This window comes from Parus major, chromosome Z, assembly GCF_001522545.3.
Source record: "Parus major isolate Abel chromosome Z, Parus_major1.1, whole genome shotgun sequence".
NCBI lineage: Eukaryota > Metazoa > Chordata > Aves > Passeriformes > Paridae > Parus > Parus major.
Genome location: NC_031799.1, coordinates 22,654,411 through 22,667,898, shown reverse-complemented (window position 1 = coordinate 22,667,898; position 13,488 = coordinate 22,654,411).

Here is a 13,488-nt window from a genome sequence, read left to right as displayed (position 1 = left end):
ACTATTTTTGTCATAGTTTTCTATTTCTCTAATGCCAGCTGCCCGGAAATCTGTCATTAGATCTTCTCCTCCCATCTCACATCTCTCCGAGGTGTGCATGGGTCACTAAAGTCTTGGGATTTCATTTTTAAGGATGAGTTATTCAAAGGCAGAAGTCCTCTTCATCTGTTTCTGTGAGCTCTCCTGGAAAACAGTTTCTCTTTGCCCCCAAGGCCTCAAAATCTTCACGCTACTTGATTCCAGCAACTCACAGTGTCTCAAGCATTTTCTCTTTTGCTCAAAACCCACACTTTGAATACTCTATTCCTCCCAATATTCTTATCATGAATTACAGGAGTCTCTTATATGATTATTGTCCATCTCCATAGCTTTAACAAAAAGATATTTCAGCTATTAAGCATCTTCTTATTCTCTCTCTCTTATTTAAAACTTAACTCTTTTCTTCACTGTTGCATTGGTGGTTCTATGATGTTTTCTCTATGTTAATTGTCTCTCTCTCTCTCTGTCGTTCCGAAAGAAGGAGTAATCTGTATGTTTACTCAAAGTAGTAAAAGAATTAGAGGCTTAAAAAGCCACAAGAGTCCATAGTATCAGGTTTCAGTCTAGCAGCAACAAGTACAAACCAAGCTCGGCTGACCAACGCTGATTCTCCCCCGCGGCCTTGTCGGCCTGGAGGGAGGGGGGAGAGGCTATCACAGCTTTTTTACCTTGCAAGAGCCGGAAGCGAAAAGAGATCGAGAGAATACTGTCTGTACTTCTTAAGGGGGTGTTTATAAGTTGAATTCACTTTTTAATGGTCAGATCTGCTGTCAATTCTTGGAAATGACTGATAATTGGTCAGAAGAAAGAACTCCCATCAGCCATCACCACCTTCAACTTCCCCTCTCTCCTCAGCTGCCTTAAAGGTAAAGCTACCCCATGACATCCACCCACTGCACAAAATTGTGCTTCATAGCTTAGCTTTAAGAGGGAGGAATAGGATATCCTTCAGGGTTAGGCAGCTTTATAGTATTTTGGGAATGGAGAAGTCAGTGAGGAGCACAGATTAGTCTACAGAGTGGATAGCACCTTCTTCTTCTTGGTGATTATCATAAAATTATAGACTAATAGAATAATTTGGGTTGCAAGAGACCTTAAAGACCATCTACTTCCAACTCCCCTGTCACTGGCAGGGACATCTCCCACTGGACCAGTTGCTCAAAGCCCCATCCAACCCAGCCTTGATCGCTGCTAGGAATGAAGCAACAACAACTTCTTTTGTTGTCTCAGCACACTCAAAGCAGAGAATTTCTTCCACTTATCTAGCCTAAATTCTCCCCTTTTCAGTTTGAATCCACTGCCCTATCACTGCAGCTGCTGATGAAGAGTCCCTCTCCAGTTTTCTTGTAGTCTCATTTAATTGATTTTATTAAAGTCAGAATGTCTGTGTTGCACAAATAAAAATCTACAGCCCTTCTACATCTGCTTCAACATGCTGGACTCATCTATTTGTGCTTAGTATATGGAGCTAATCAAAGGTCCATGATGCACTTCTGTCTACATAGCTGCTCTTTTAATTTCCACAGTTCTGCTTCAAGTGCATGTTTTGAAGAACCTCGTGTACTGATGAGGACAAAGGGAGTGATCATAGGCATAGAATAGCTTCCAAACACAGTGATTTCATCGTGGAAAAGAGATGAGTGAGGACATAGTGCAGGCAAGTAAAATCAAGCTGATGAATTGATGAATAAATGAGAACAGAATAACAAACAGGGTCAGAAAGATCAGTCAATAGGTTTAAAACAGAGTATCTTTTCACAGAACATGAACAAAACCTGCAAACATAACCTGTTGAGGAAAGCCCAACTATATATGTATTTAACAGAGGATTATATACATTAATGGCAGGTAGAGCTACCAAAAGTGAATAAATGGCTCTGACACACCCTAAAGTTCCTAAAAGGCTGATTGTTGAAGAGAAGAAGGATCACAATGCTTGCATTTATACTTTACAGAAGTAGGTTTGGAAAGCAAACTACACTAGACAGGACTTTTACAGAGTTCTTCTCCTGTATTTTACCTTAGCTAATGTAGTTTGGTATGTAAACTGAAAAATCCCTAATCTGAAAAGTTTACAATAACTGACCAAATAAATTATGAAAGCTGAGAAGCTTTTGCAAAATGGCAAGCCCTACAAATTTCCTTTTGCAAGACAATGGTCTAATACTCTTCACCAAAATAGAGAAGCAAATAGGAACTGAGACATAAAATGTAAAAGTGTTCCACTCCTGATCGTCACACTACAGGTGATCACTTTGCTGCTGGATCTTACACAGAAACTTAAGGAACAAGGAAGGTAAAATAAATCTGACCTGCACACCAGGACTTGTTTAAGGGCTCTTCTCCCTGTAGCCCTTCTGGATCTGCTGTAAACCTGATTTGCTGCCTATGAATGTTGTTCTCCTGCCACTGATCTCAGTAGAAGCTCTGATGTCTTCTGTACCTGCTGTGCACTGTTGATGTTGTGGGAACCGTGAAGAATTCCATGGCATGATAGTCTCGCCTTGGGTGTTTTATCAATGCTGTGATAAACCTTGCAGTATCAACCCACTTTATGGGTCTTCACAGGGAATAAACAAACCATTGTTCAGAAAGATACCTGCATAACAGGTATATTCTCTTAATAAGAGAATAAAGAGGCCTGAAAATTCTTTTTGTGCAGTCCTTTTCATGGCAGGATACTCTACTACTGCTTAATGCTCTCCTTCTCCTTTGATTCCTATTAATTCTCACCTCAGCTAGGTACATCCAGAAGGTGGGAATGAACATGACTCTGTCATGTGCCTTTTTCCTAAACTGGACTCTGTGCCCCTCTCTGGTCGTGCCAAAAACTCTAAAGGAAAGGATAACATGTCCATGGTCCCTGCATGTCAGGGACATCATAACAGGGCATGGGACCACAGAGTCTTTGGCTCTGTGCTGCTGCTTTCTCCATACTTATGTTTTTTATCATTACTCAGTTCAGCCACACAAGGCAAATTGTGTTTAATAAATTAGCCTAATGGATTCAGCAAGTGGTTTGTGAGCAGGGTGCTTCCTCCTGTTAAGGAAAACATTTATATTCCCTCTCTCTTTGCCTTTCATGACAAAGAGGGTAAGCAGAGGGCAGGGTACAGTGGGGAGGGGGAAGCCAGCCAGCCTGTCATCCCTGGGGCTGGGGACATCATCAGGGCCAGCCCCAGAAGGTTTGTGGGGAGCCTGGGGCGCTGGTGCCCTTTGTCTCGTCAGCAGTGGCCAGGCAGCCCAGGGCTGAGGTACCTACCACAGCCTCCCTGGCAGGCAGCTCCCTCCCCTTCCCTGTGCTGCACATTAAACTCTTCCAAAGGGGCCTCTTTAACAGCTCCCCATGAAATAATAATTCATTATGTCACTAGGAGGGAAGAAAGGGAGTGTAAGTGTCTTGATGGGATTAGCGTAAACCCCCGCAGAGATGATTTAGGAGCCGTGATAATTCATTTAATAGGGGCCTGGGGTAAATTGCTAGACAGGGAAATGTAACTGAACCAGCTTAGAAAGGGCGCATTACAGGTCTGTATATGATAACTGGCTTCATTAGCAATATTTAAGAGATTTCATTTAAGAATGAGTCATAAAATGCAGAACTATTTCATCCACCTGGTTTGGTGGCCTTTAGCTTTACTCTGTCTGAATATTAAATTGGAAATGGCACTACAGCAACACATTTTGGAAACTGTTCTTTTGGCTGTTATTTGTATGGTTGGTTTAGCTTCTCATTTGTTAACCTTTTAAAATGAGTATCATTGAAGCGGCTAACGGTACACCCAGAACTCAGGGAGATGAGAAGGCTACAATGGCTGGGAACAGACTGCTGCAAAACTTACTGAAAACTCCAGGTTCCCGCTGCTGTACACACACAAGGGTCCTGAAAATGTCAGCAAACAGCTAATGCTTTCCGTGAAGCTCAGTAAGCTAGCTCCTTTCCCACTGAATACCTCTGATTTTGCAGCAGCTTGGAGGGGTGGAACAACAAGCATAGACATACAGACATAGACGGACTCTGGGAATGCTACCTACCATCCTGTGTCACAGAGCTGAAGTTTGCCTTGGATACTATTATTAGTAAATGCTGGGTTTGAGTTTGGAAAAGGAAAGATAGATATGATAGTTTTCTTCCACTCATCAACATTTTAAAATTGGTAATCCTGAAAAAAATCTGCTTTTTTTTTTTTAAAGCATAATCCACATACATTTTAAGCATGGCCTAAAAAACTGACTAGAGATTTCTATTCGCTATATGGCTAAATATTAAATGGATAATATTTAAGAGGTAATTACTCATGGGTAAAAATTAAAATTTATTAGATGAGGTTAGAGAACATAAAGAACTTTATTCTGTACAGCCTTGCAACTTCATTAACTCCTCTGGGGCTGTGAGACATAAACAATGGGAGAACTTGACCTGGCACTTACATGGTTTGGATATGTGTGAGGTGATGTCCATTATTCACACAAAAGGAATTGTTCATGATTAAAACTAGTGTAAAGTGTTTTATTCATCCTAAATATAGGGGTCCTGTGCTTGTCAGGTAATGTTTCAGTAATATTTGTCACCAGTAATTATGGTTTTAATCCTTTGGCCCATTAGATACATTTTAGGAGTCATGATGCATTTCAAGATTTGAGAGAATGTTTAACAAAAAATGAGTCATAAACCTACAAAATTTTTCAGAGCGGCATTTTTATTTATCACTATTGATTTTTTTAATCTCAGAAAACAAAGGAATATATATAAAAAGAATACAAAAAATGGTGCTTATAAAGAAGCACCATCAAATAAATTATTAAAACAATTCTGTCATAAACACACGTACTACTTATTCTTCTGCTGAAATAGCAAAATGGAATAGTGATATTTTAACCAATGCAAAGGATTAGATTAAGATTTGATGTTCACATTTTATCTGGGGATGTTGCCAACTGAAGCACATTGTAATTCACTGCAAGCTACTATTACAGGAAACAAATAGCTGAATTTTTTAACCCTCCAACAAAGTATGGATGTATTAATAAACTCTTCTAATAGAAAAGGCAAGTAATTATACTCAGAACAATGCAGTAAGAAATAGAAGGCTGTAAAAGATGAACCAGATTTTCTTTGAGTATTAAAATTCAGCAAATCCTCTTGTTCTGTCTGTCTACCATGGAAATCCCAGTGATATTAGTGCCCCTTTTTTCTGACTTCAAAATCCCACGATAAAGAGGTTGCACTTGATATACTATTGTAAACCATTTTGAAATATAGCAAGCAGTATCTTTATCAAAGGTAGCTAAAGATATTAATAACCGTGACTGTCAAATGTAGGAATAAGACAAGTGTTTTAATAAATCTTCACTAATACTCCATACAAATATAAAAGAATGACTAGCTTTCTCTCCTTTCCTTTCCCTAGTGACCACTGCCCGTTATGACTTTGAATGATTCCCTCTAATGGAAGACAGCCAATACTGTCCATTATTCCAGATGGTCAGCTCGGCTGCGAAGTTCTGCTAATGCTTCTCAGCATTCAGAAATAATTCACCAGGGTGGTTTTTTTTTTTGGTTTTTCTTCTTTTTTTTTTTTTTTTTTTTTTTTTTTCCCCTTTACGTGTATATCCAGTCCAAGATCAGCCATCTAATAGCTGGCAGAAAAAAATCTGGGCTATCTTGCTGATTATTTACAAAATCCATTTTGGTATTCGTGTTAGAAAGTGAACAGTGGTTTCCTGCTCAGTTCATATTAAAAAGAAATTCAAAACAGACCAACAGCTCTGTAATAGCCAGTAGAGTAATACATTAATTACTTGATTCTCCACAGCTAAGAGGTGACAGGTAAAAATATAAGCAGACTTTTGGGCACATTCTCAACTGGGCTGTACCTGCGAAATAATCCTGCCTGTTACCACAATCTGCACTGAACACAAACAGGATTTGGTCCAGTATCTTCCGTGTAGCAGATGTTGCTTTTTCATGTATTGGGATATTTGACATGCTCTGTCCTGATTTCTGTAAAAGCAATACAAATCATGCAAATATTTCATGCTCTAATCAGCAGAAAGTAGATAAGTACTGGCCTGTGCATGCAATTTACCAAAGCTCAACTAATTTTTCAGTTAGTAGATAATGGCTGGATATTATAAAGTAATGCTCATCACTTCACAGAAGCAGCATTTGCTTAGTGCTGTTCTCTGTTAATACAAAGAGGCATTAGCAGACACTTGTAAATTTTCCTATGTACAGCTTACATAAAAACTAATGACAACAACGACAAATAACAACTGCTCCCATTTAAAGGCACTGCACCTAGAATAAATATTCTAGGTGTCCCTGGGGACAAATATTTCAAGTGCTTAGATATCTTTCTAGTATGCCTTCTAGCCTTCTTCTCCTCTGAAAAATCATGCTACAAAAAGTGGGCTTACACACTGCTTACATGATGTTCTGTAACAGGAAGCTCACAATGCTGCATTTCTGGCCTGAAAATTAAAATTATTTTAATAGTTTTACAAATAGCTCTATTGAAAAAGGACTGGTAGTTTTAACACTGATTTATTCCAGATTTTTATCTTTGTACAAGAATAAAAATTGGGCTGATAACTGTGCATTTCATTGCACAATAACCACTATTTAATCAATATATTTTATTTCAGGCAATAAGGTAGTTCTAAATATTCAAGGAGCATTCAGATAGAAGTCACCAGTATTTTTTTTTTTTTAATAAAATTGTTTTCAAGAGAAAGACTAGTTATACATTTGATCTGCTGACTTTTTCAGAAATTATTATCCCTAACGCACTCTTGGTACTCTCAATAAAATAAAGTTTAACTTGTGTTTGAAACACACATTACAAATAGATGTATAGATGAACAAGATATTGAGAAAAGGAAGAGTACAGATTATGAATATTAAGATTTATATTAATCTATAAGCCTATTAAAGTACAGTAAAACCTGTCCTTCAGACCACCTTTTTAAAGATATCACCTCCCTGATGGGACCACTAAATTTCGGGCCAAATTATTTTCCCATAAAGAACAATGAAAAGAAAATGATTATATTAAGACTACTTCTACTATGGTTTCTTTTCATTGTTCCGCCAAAAATGATTCCAAACAGTAAAATAACATTGATTTTGACCTTGTTAATGAACCTGAAGAACTTTCAAGGCATACTTGACCATAGATTTCCCCTTAAAAAGGAAAAAAACTGACATGTAATCATCATAATTTCATCAACCTTGGCAGAAGAGATGTAATTTTACTTATATTTTGGATAACCAGCTTGTCTTGATATTGTTAATGTTCCACAGGGACAAAAAGCATGGGGTTTTTCATCATACCAACACTCTTAAATGATTCTTTAATTTCTATCACGTTGATTAAGTCTTCTGAGAGTTAGAAATATTTTAAAAGGCTGTGTTGTACAGATTTATATACTATTATGGGATTAATTTAATTTTTCCAAGATGTCCATCTTCCCTATGGCTGGAACTTTCCAGAGGTGTCTCACTGGGACTTCCTCACTCCCTTTAAGAGACTAAACGTCATCTGTGTAAAGCACAGATGATCACAGTTTCCAATCATATTATAACTCCTAGAGACTATAGGTCCCTGTATGTCCCATTTTGATTTAAGCCACTTTGCATAGAATGGGACTTCAAAACAAACCCCTCTCTGGTTTAGAAGATTTCAAAGTGTGAGTTGCAAAAAGCATGTTGGTCCACCACCATCCACAGTCTTCTTTGAATTTTTACATTTCTACCTCTATGCATGCACAAAATCCGGTGTGTTTCCTACATATCTTTGCTAACAATTTTTTATCAGTCAGAGTATTTACACGAAATCATAAAATATGCTGACTTGGAAAGAGCTCACAAGGATCGTAAAACCCAACTCAGCACCCTACACAGGACTCCCAAAGAGCCACACCATGTGCCTGAGAGCAATGTTTAATGCTTTTTGAACTCTGTCAGGCTGATGCTGTGACCACTGCCATGGGAGCCTGTTCCAGTGCCCAGCCAACACTGGGGGAAGAGCCTTTACCTGGTACCCAACCTAAATCTCATCTGGCATAGTTCCATGCCATCTCCTTGTCCTGTCAATGGCCACCAGAGTGAAATAACTAGTGCTTACCCTCTGCCTCCCCTCAGGAGGAAGTAGGTCACCTCTCAGTCTCCTCTTAGCCCTAGCCAAATTGCCTCAGCCACTCTTCATACAGCTTCCCCTCCAGCTCTTTCACCACCCTCATAACCTTCCTTTGGATGCTCTCTAATAGCTGAATGTCTTTTTTACACTCTGGCACCCAGAGCTGTCTCCAGCACTTGAGGTGAGGCTGCCCCAGAGCAGAGCAGAACAGGACAATCCCCTCCCTTGCCTGGCTGTGATGCTGTCCCTGATGCCCCCAGGACACCGGTGGCCCCCCTGGCTGCCAGGGCACTGCTGGCTCATGCTCAGCTTACCACAGGCCTCTTTTCATGGAGTTGCTCTCCAGCCTCTTGCTCTTCACTTCGTCCATACATGCTCTGTCCCAGGTGCATAATTCTTACTTTATGTGAAGCATCTAACCACTGCTGTCACTGCGAAGCATGTATCTTGGCCCTTACAGCCATGATACTAATAGGTTATTATGTTCTAAATGTTTTCTTTTCGGTAGTGAAAAAACACAGTTAAAAAAATAAACAAGCAATGTCTTCCAAACTTGGAATACACTTCAATAGTATTTTTTAAATTCTGCATATAACCTTAATTTTCCTGGAACTGTACCAGGCACTTCTAATGTTAAAAACCCAGAATCAGATCATTAGGACTAGTATGTTAGCACTTTCAGAGTTCTGGATGGTTTTGTTTGAAGTATATGTCTTGCTGTAATGGCACACAGGGTCTTAGTGATCTTCATAGAGAGAAGCAGAGAGGAAATGCATTAAGAAAAGAATTAGAGTTTGCCCTCATCAAAATTTCTTTGGCCTCTGAATAGTGGGGCATGGCCTTCCTACCCAGGTCTTGATGTCATAATCAGAAGAGAAGATGCAAGGGAATTTTTTGGCAAGTACGTTTGTTTGGTGTAGTTTAAGTTGAAAGGCTCTTTATACCTCAGCTGTCTCAATGGAAAAACCCTTACATCTGAACTGGGGGCTCTCAGAGGACCCTGTGCTGGTGACCCGTTCATTCAAAACTGCCCCACTGTGATTGGAAGTACCAAAGGTGTTTTCTGCACCTTGACTTATTTTCACTTGTCAACATGAGATTCAATTAAGTTATTATTCTGCTAGATGAGACACAGTCTACCAAGCTGCCACTTGCCTTTAATCTGGTACTTTTACTGGACTTGTTGTGCCCTATTGCCTCCAATTCACAAGCTATTCATTGTGAATGCTAATAGTATAGCTCGTAACTTGGCATCTGTCTTGGTAGTCTTGGAGCAGGGATGCTTCAGGTTAGTGCTGTCACTAGACAATTCTTACAACAAAATCACAGTCCAGATCTGCAGTTGTAGGAGAAGCTGTCTTGTGGTTTGTTGATTCCCAGAGAGGCAGATCTTGACTCCTCTCCTCACTAGTCCTTTCTTCTCCCCCCCTTCCTCTCTCTCTCTCTCACTCTTGCCACATGGTCCCACCACCTGCCTTCCACCATCTTCTCTGCTCATCAGAACCTCCCTCCTTTTCTTTCAGCTCAGTCACCCAGCAGAAAATCACCTCCTTTTAGCTGCATTAGTTTTCTGCCAGGTTGGCACACTGAATCAGTTCTCAGAGGAGCCTGGGGAGGGTCAGTGTGCATGACAAGTGCCAGAAGTGCCTGGCTGGGAGCAGGGGGAGAGAAGGGGAGGAAACAGGATAGAAGTAGGACCTTCCCTCGCTGGTGGCTGTGAACTGGCTGAGTGATTGGCTGATCCCATCATGCTGAAAAAGCTGAAAATACAAAGCCATTTTATAGGATCCAGTAATTGATTAGATAGATTACTCACATTTCTTAGAGGATGTTCAAACTCACTGGTAAACTCTGCTTCGTTAACTCACATTATTAACTCTTCTAATCACAGCTTTTATTACTAAAGAGAATAGTTGCAACTTACAGTTAGCAGTCTGGTGCTCACAAAACAGAGTGGTAAGAAAAACAAAGATTAATAAAAAAAGCTGATTCACTGAAATTAAACTCTGCAATTTAGGTTTTCCATGCCCAGACTTTAATTCACACCATGACACTTCGTTGTGTGAAAATGTCCAGCAGAGCCAAGACTGTGTTCCTGCTTCAGCCCACCTTTCTGTAATGGGTGTTTTGGCAGAGCAATTTGGCAGCCCCACTGTACCTGAAAGGCTGTTTTTTTATTGTGCTTTTTACACACCAGTACCCCTTTTTGTCCAAATGAGATTTTCTTGAAGCCTGTAATAATTTAAACCAACCCTCAACTCATATTTGTCCAAACACATATTTTGATATGATGTTTAAAATGTTTTTGTAGGCGTGTTAATACCCATCATGTATTTGGGCTAAAAAGCAAACCATCATTTTAATATTGTTTCATTACTAGTGTTTGATGTGTGACACAAATTCATAACTGGTTAATGAACAAACGTCAGTGTGGCACAACTATTTCTGTTACAGAGCAATCAGCGTCTCAATAAGGGTTTGCTAAAGCCAGGATTTAATTGTTTTTCTTTCCTCAACAGCTCAGTGAATTAAATGCAATTTATTGTCTTCTCACTTTTTTCTCATTCCTCCTGAAACATCCCAGTGTTTTCCTTGCTGCATCTGTACTGGAAGCCATGAGCATCTCTTTACTATTATCATCTATACAGCATGATAGATGCACTTGCATGATTTATATATAAATAAAACAAAAACTCTTTGCCCAGAGGAGCCTACAATCAACTGTTTGAGTGCCGCAATTGCTATCACGTGGGCGGGATTGCTGTGTCCATGTGTTATCAACTTGAAAATTGTGGCTGAAAGCTTTAATTCTGCAGACAGCTCTGCTAGTGAGGAATAGATTCAGGCCCCAGTCCTGCAGTTGGCTGTGCTGGCCAGCAGCCCAGCGCCTTTGCAGAGCCTGGCAGCGGGCATCACCAGCAGACAGGACAATGCAGTGAGGTCCTTCACAATTGGATTTTGCTTGTTAGTGCCACAAATCAACCCATCTTTTTTTCCCCCTCCTCTCTTTCTGCGGGAAGGGCTCTAAATTCTCACACCTAGTGGCCTATTCCTGTTTATGGCAACGCTGTTCAGAATTCCTTGGTGCAAAACACTCTGACTGGTATGTTTTGCTGCTAATTGTGCAGTCCTTGTTCAGGCAAAATTCCTGTTATCTCCTATGGGCATTTTGCCCAAGTAGGGAAACAGGATCCATTTTATAACAGTCTGTAAAAACGAGCATCTTCCAGTTCTAGCCTGTTTCAAATAGTTCATTGGCTATGAACAGTGATTCTATGTGGTGAAAAGATATTAACTGGCAGCTTTTAAGTAATTAAAATATAAAATATCAATATTACATACAGTTAAGGAAAACTATCCCTTGATTTATGAGTCTTTGCTGGTATATTGAACAGTATTGCCCAATATACATTATATGTATTGTAGTAATTATGTATTACAGGGTTGTATAGCATTTTGAAACAGCAAAATGTAAAATGTGTATTTAAAGCCTTTGGTCACCTATTGGGAGTGATGTTAATTATGATTTGTGAATTATTTTCTGCATGAAATCACAATCTTTACAATAACAATATATAGATTATGAACTTCTCAGAAAACCTAATGCCTGTGGGTGATATTTTGGTTGTTTAAGTACTGTCATTCTGGCAGAGCATTAATTTAGATTTTCATGCTCTAGTCAGCACCTTGGATGTCCTTAGAGTTTTACACTTGGATTAAAAATACATTGAATTCATCAAGCATATTGTTAGCAAAATGAACTTGGGACTTCCCTGTTGCAAACCCAGTTTTATGATTTTCTGACTCTAAATGACCTAAGAGAAAACCAGGAATGTTTGTAATTTTGCAGTATAAACCTTTTCTCCCTAGCCTTGTGCAGTTTTGAATTTCTGAAATAAACTTTGTGTAAATAGCTATTGGACTGGTTTCAATATTGAAAATTGATCCTATTCCTTCTCCAAATATGTCAATAGCAAGGCCACCACTTCCTGGAAATCATTAAGCAAAGTAGATCAGATCTGCAGCTGGTTCAGTCCTAGATATGGATATTTGAAACATTTCTAAATGAATCTACAGAAAGTTCAAAGCTCACAAACCCAAGGTCTGTCACCTGCATACAAAAAAATCCTAGCTACAAGCAGGGAAAGATCAGGATGCAAGAGAAATCAGGAGAATTTGCATCAAAGAACATTCTATTGTGGTACAAAAGAAATAAATCTTATGTGTATGAAAATCATAAGCTTTAAGATTTGGAGAGAGTTGTGCAATTGACAATCAAATGGAGCTTAAAGGAAATTATGAGGTTTTACACTAAAGTCCTGAAATAAAGAAAGTAATATTTTACAGCAAAAAATTGCAAATGTCAAGATTAAATCATAAGACTTTGCACCATTGAGCCACTAGCTAGCTCTATAGCTTCTTCAGCTTTTAACACAGGGAAAGACCAACTTTCATGGTCAATAAAACTTAAGAACTTTAGAAATACATTTAGCGATATAAATCATATATTTGTGACTTTTCCTCCTTCAATAGCTAATTATGGGAAAAAATGAATATGTGAACTCCATGGCTGCTAAGCTATTCTTGCATTTGTTTCAGCCTCATTTTTTTAATCACTTTTGTTTGTTCCAAGGAAATGATACTAATTTCTCATTTTAAAAAGAGGTGGCTGCTGTAAATGAACAGAACAGGGTATTTTTTGTCGGTCTTACTGCAGTAGTGAGATCTTGGGTAGATATACCTTGGAATGAACAAGCTAAACCAGATTCAGAAGCAGAAAATCCAGAGCTCAAATGCCTAAACTGCTTCCTCCAGTCCAAAGCTGGACAGGTGGCAACCCAGATTGAATCAGTAGTTGTGGGAATGATTTGATTCACAAACAGGGTTATAAAATTTTATATGGAGATGCCAGTGAAAGTCACAAGATCGTAGTGCAAAAGACCTTATTCACATAAATTACCTGAACGGCTATGAAGCATAAAGGAAATAAATTGAACAATATTGCCCATACTTAGCTTACACGCATATGGTATGTAGCTTCACATGATATATGTGATAACAATGGGCATATTTGCAAATCCATAGAATAATATTGATACATAACCCCTTAATAATTCAAAGAAGGAAACAGTTGCCTCTTCTGAGGCTTATGAATTCACACGTATGGATTATGCATTTTACTGCAGAAAGAAGGCTTTTCTAGCTCAGAAACTTGTCTGTCTTTCCTCATGCAGTATCAGCTGGTCTAGTATAGTATATTACCTTTCCTTACAAGCCTTACTTCTTTTATTACAGACACAATCACACA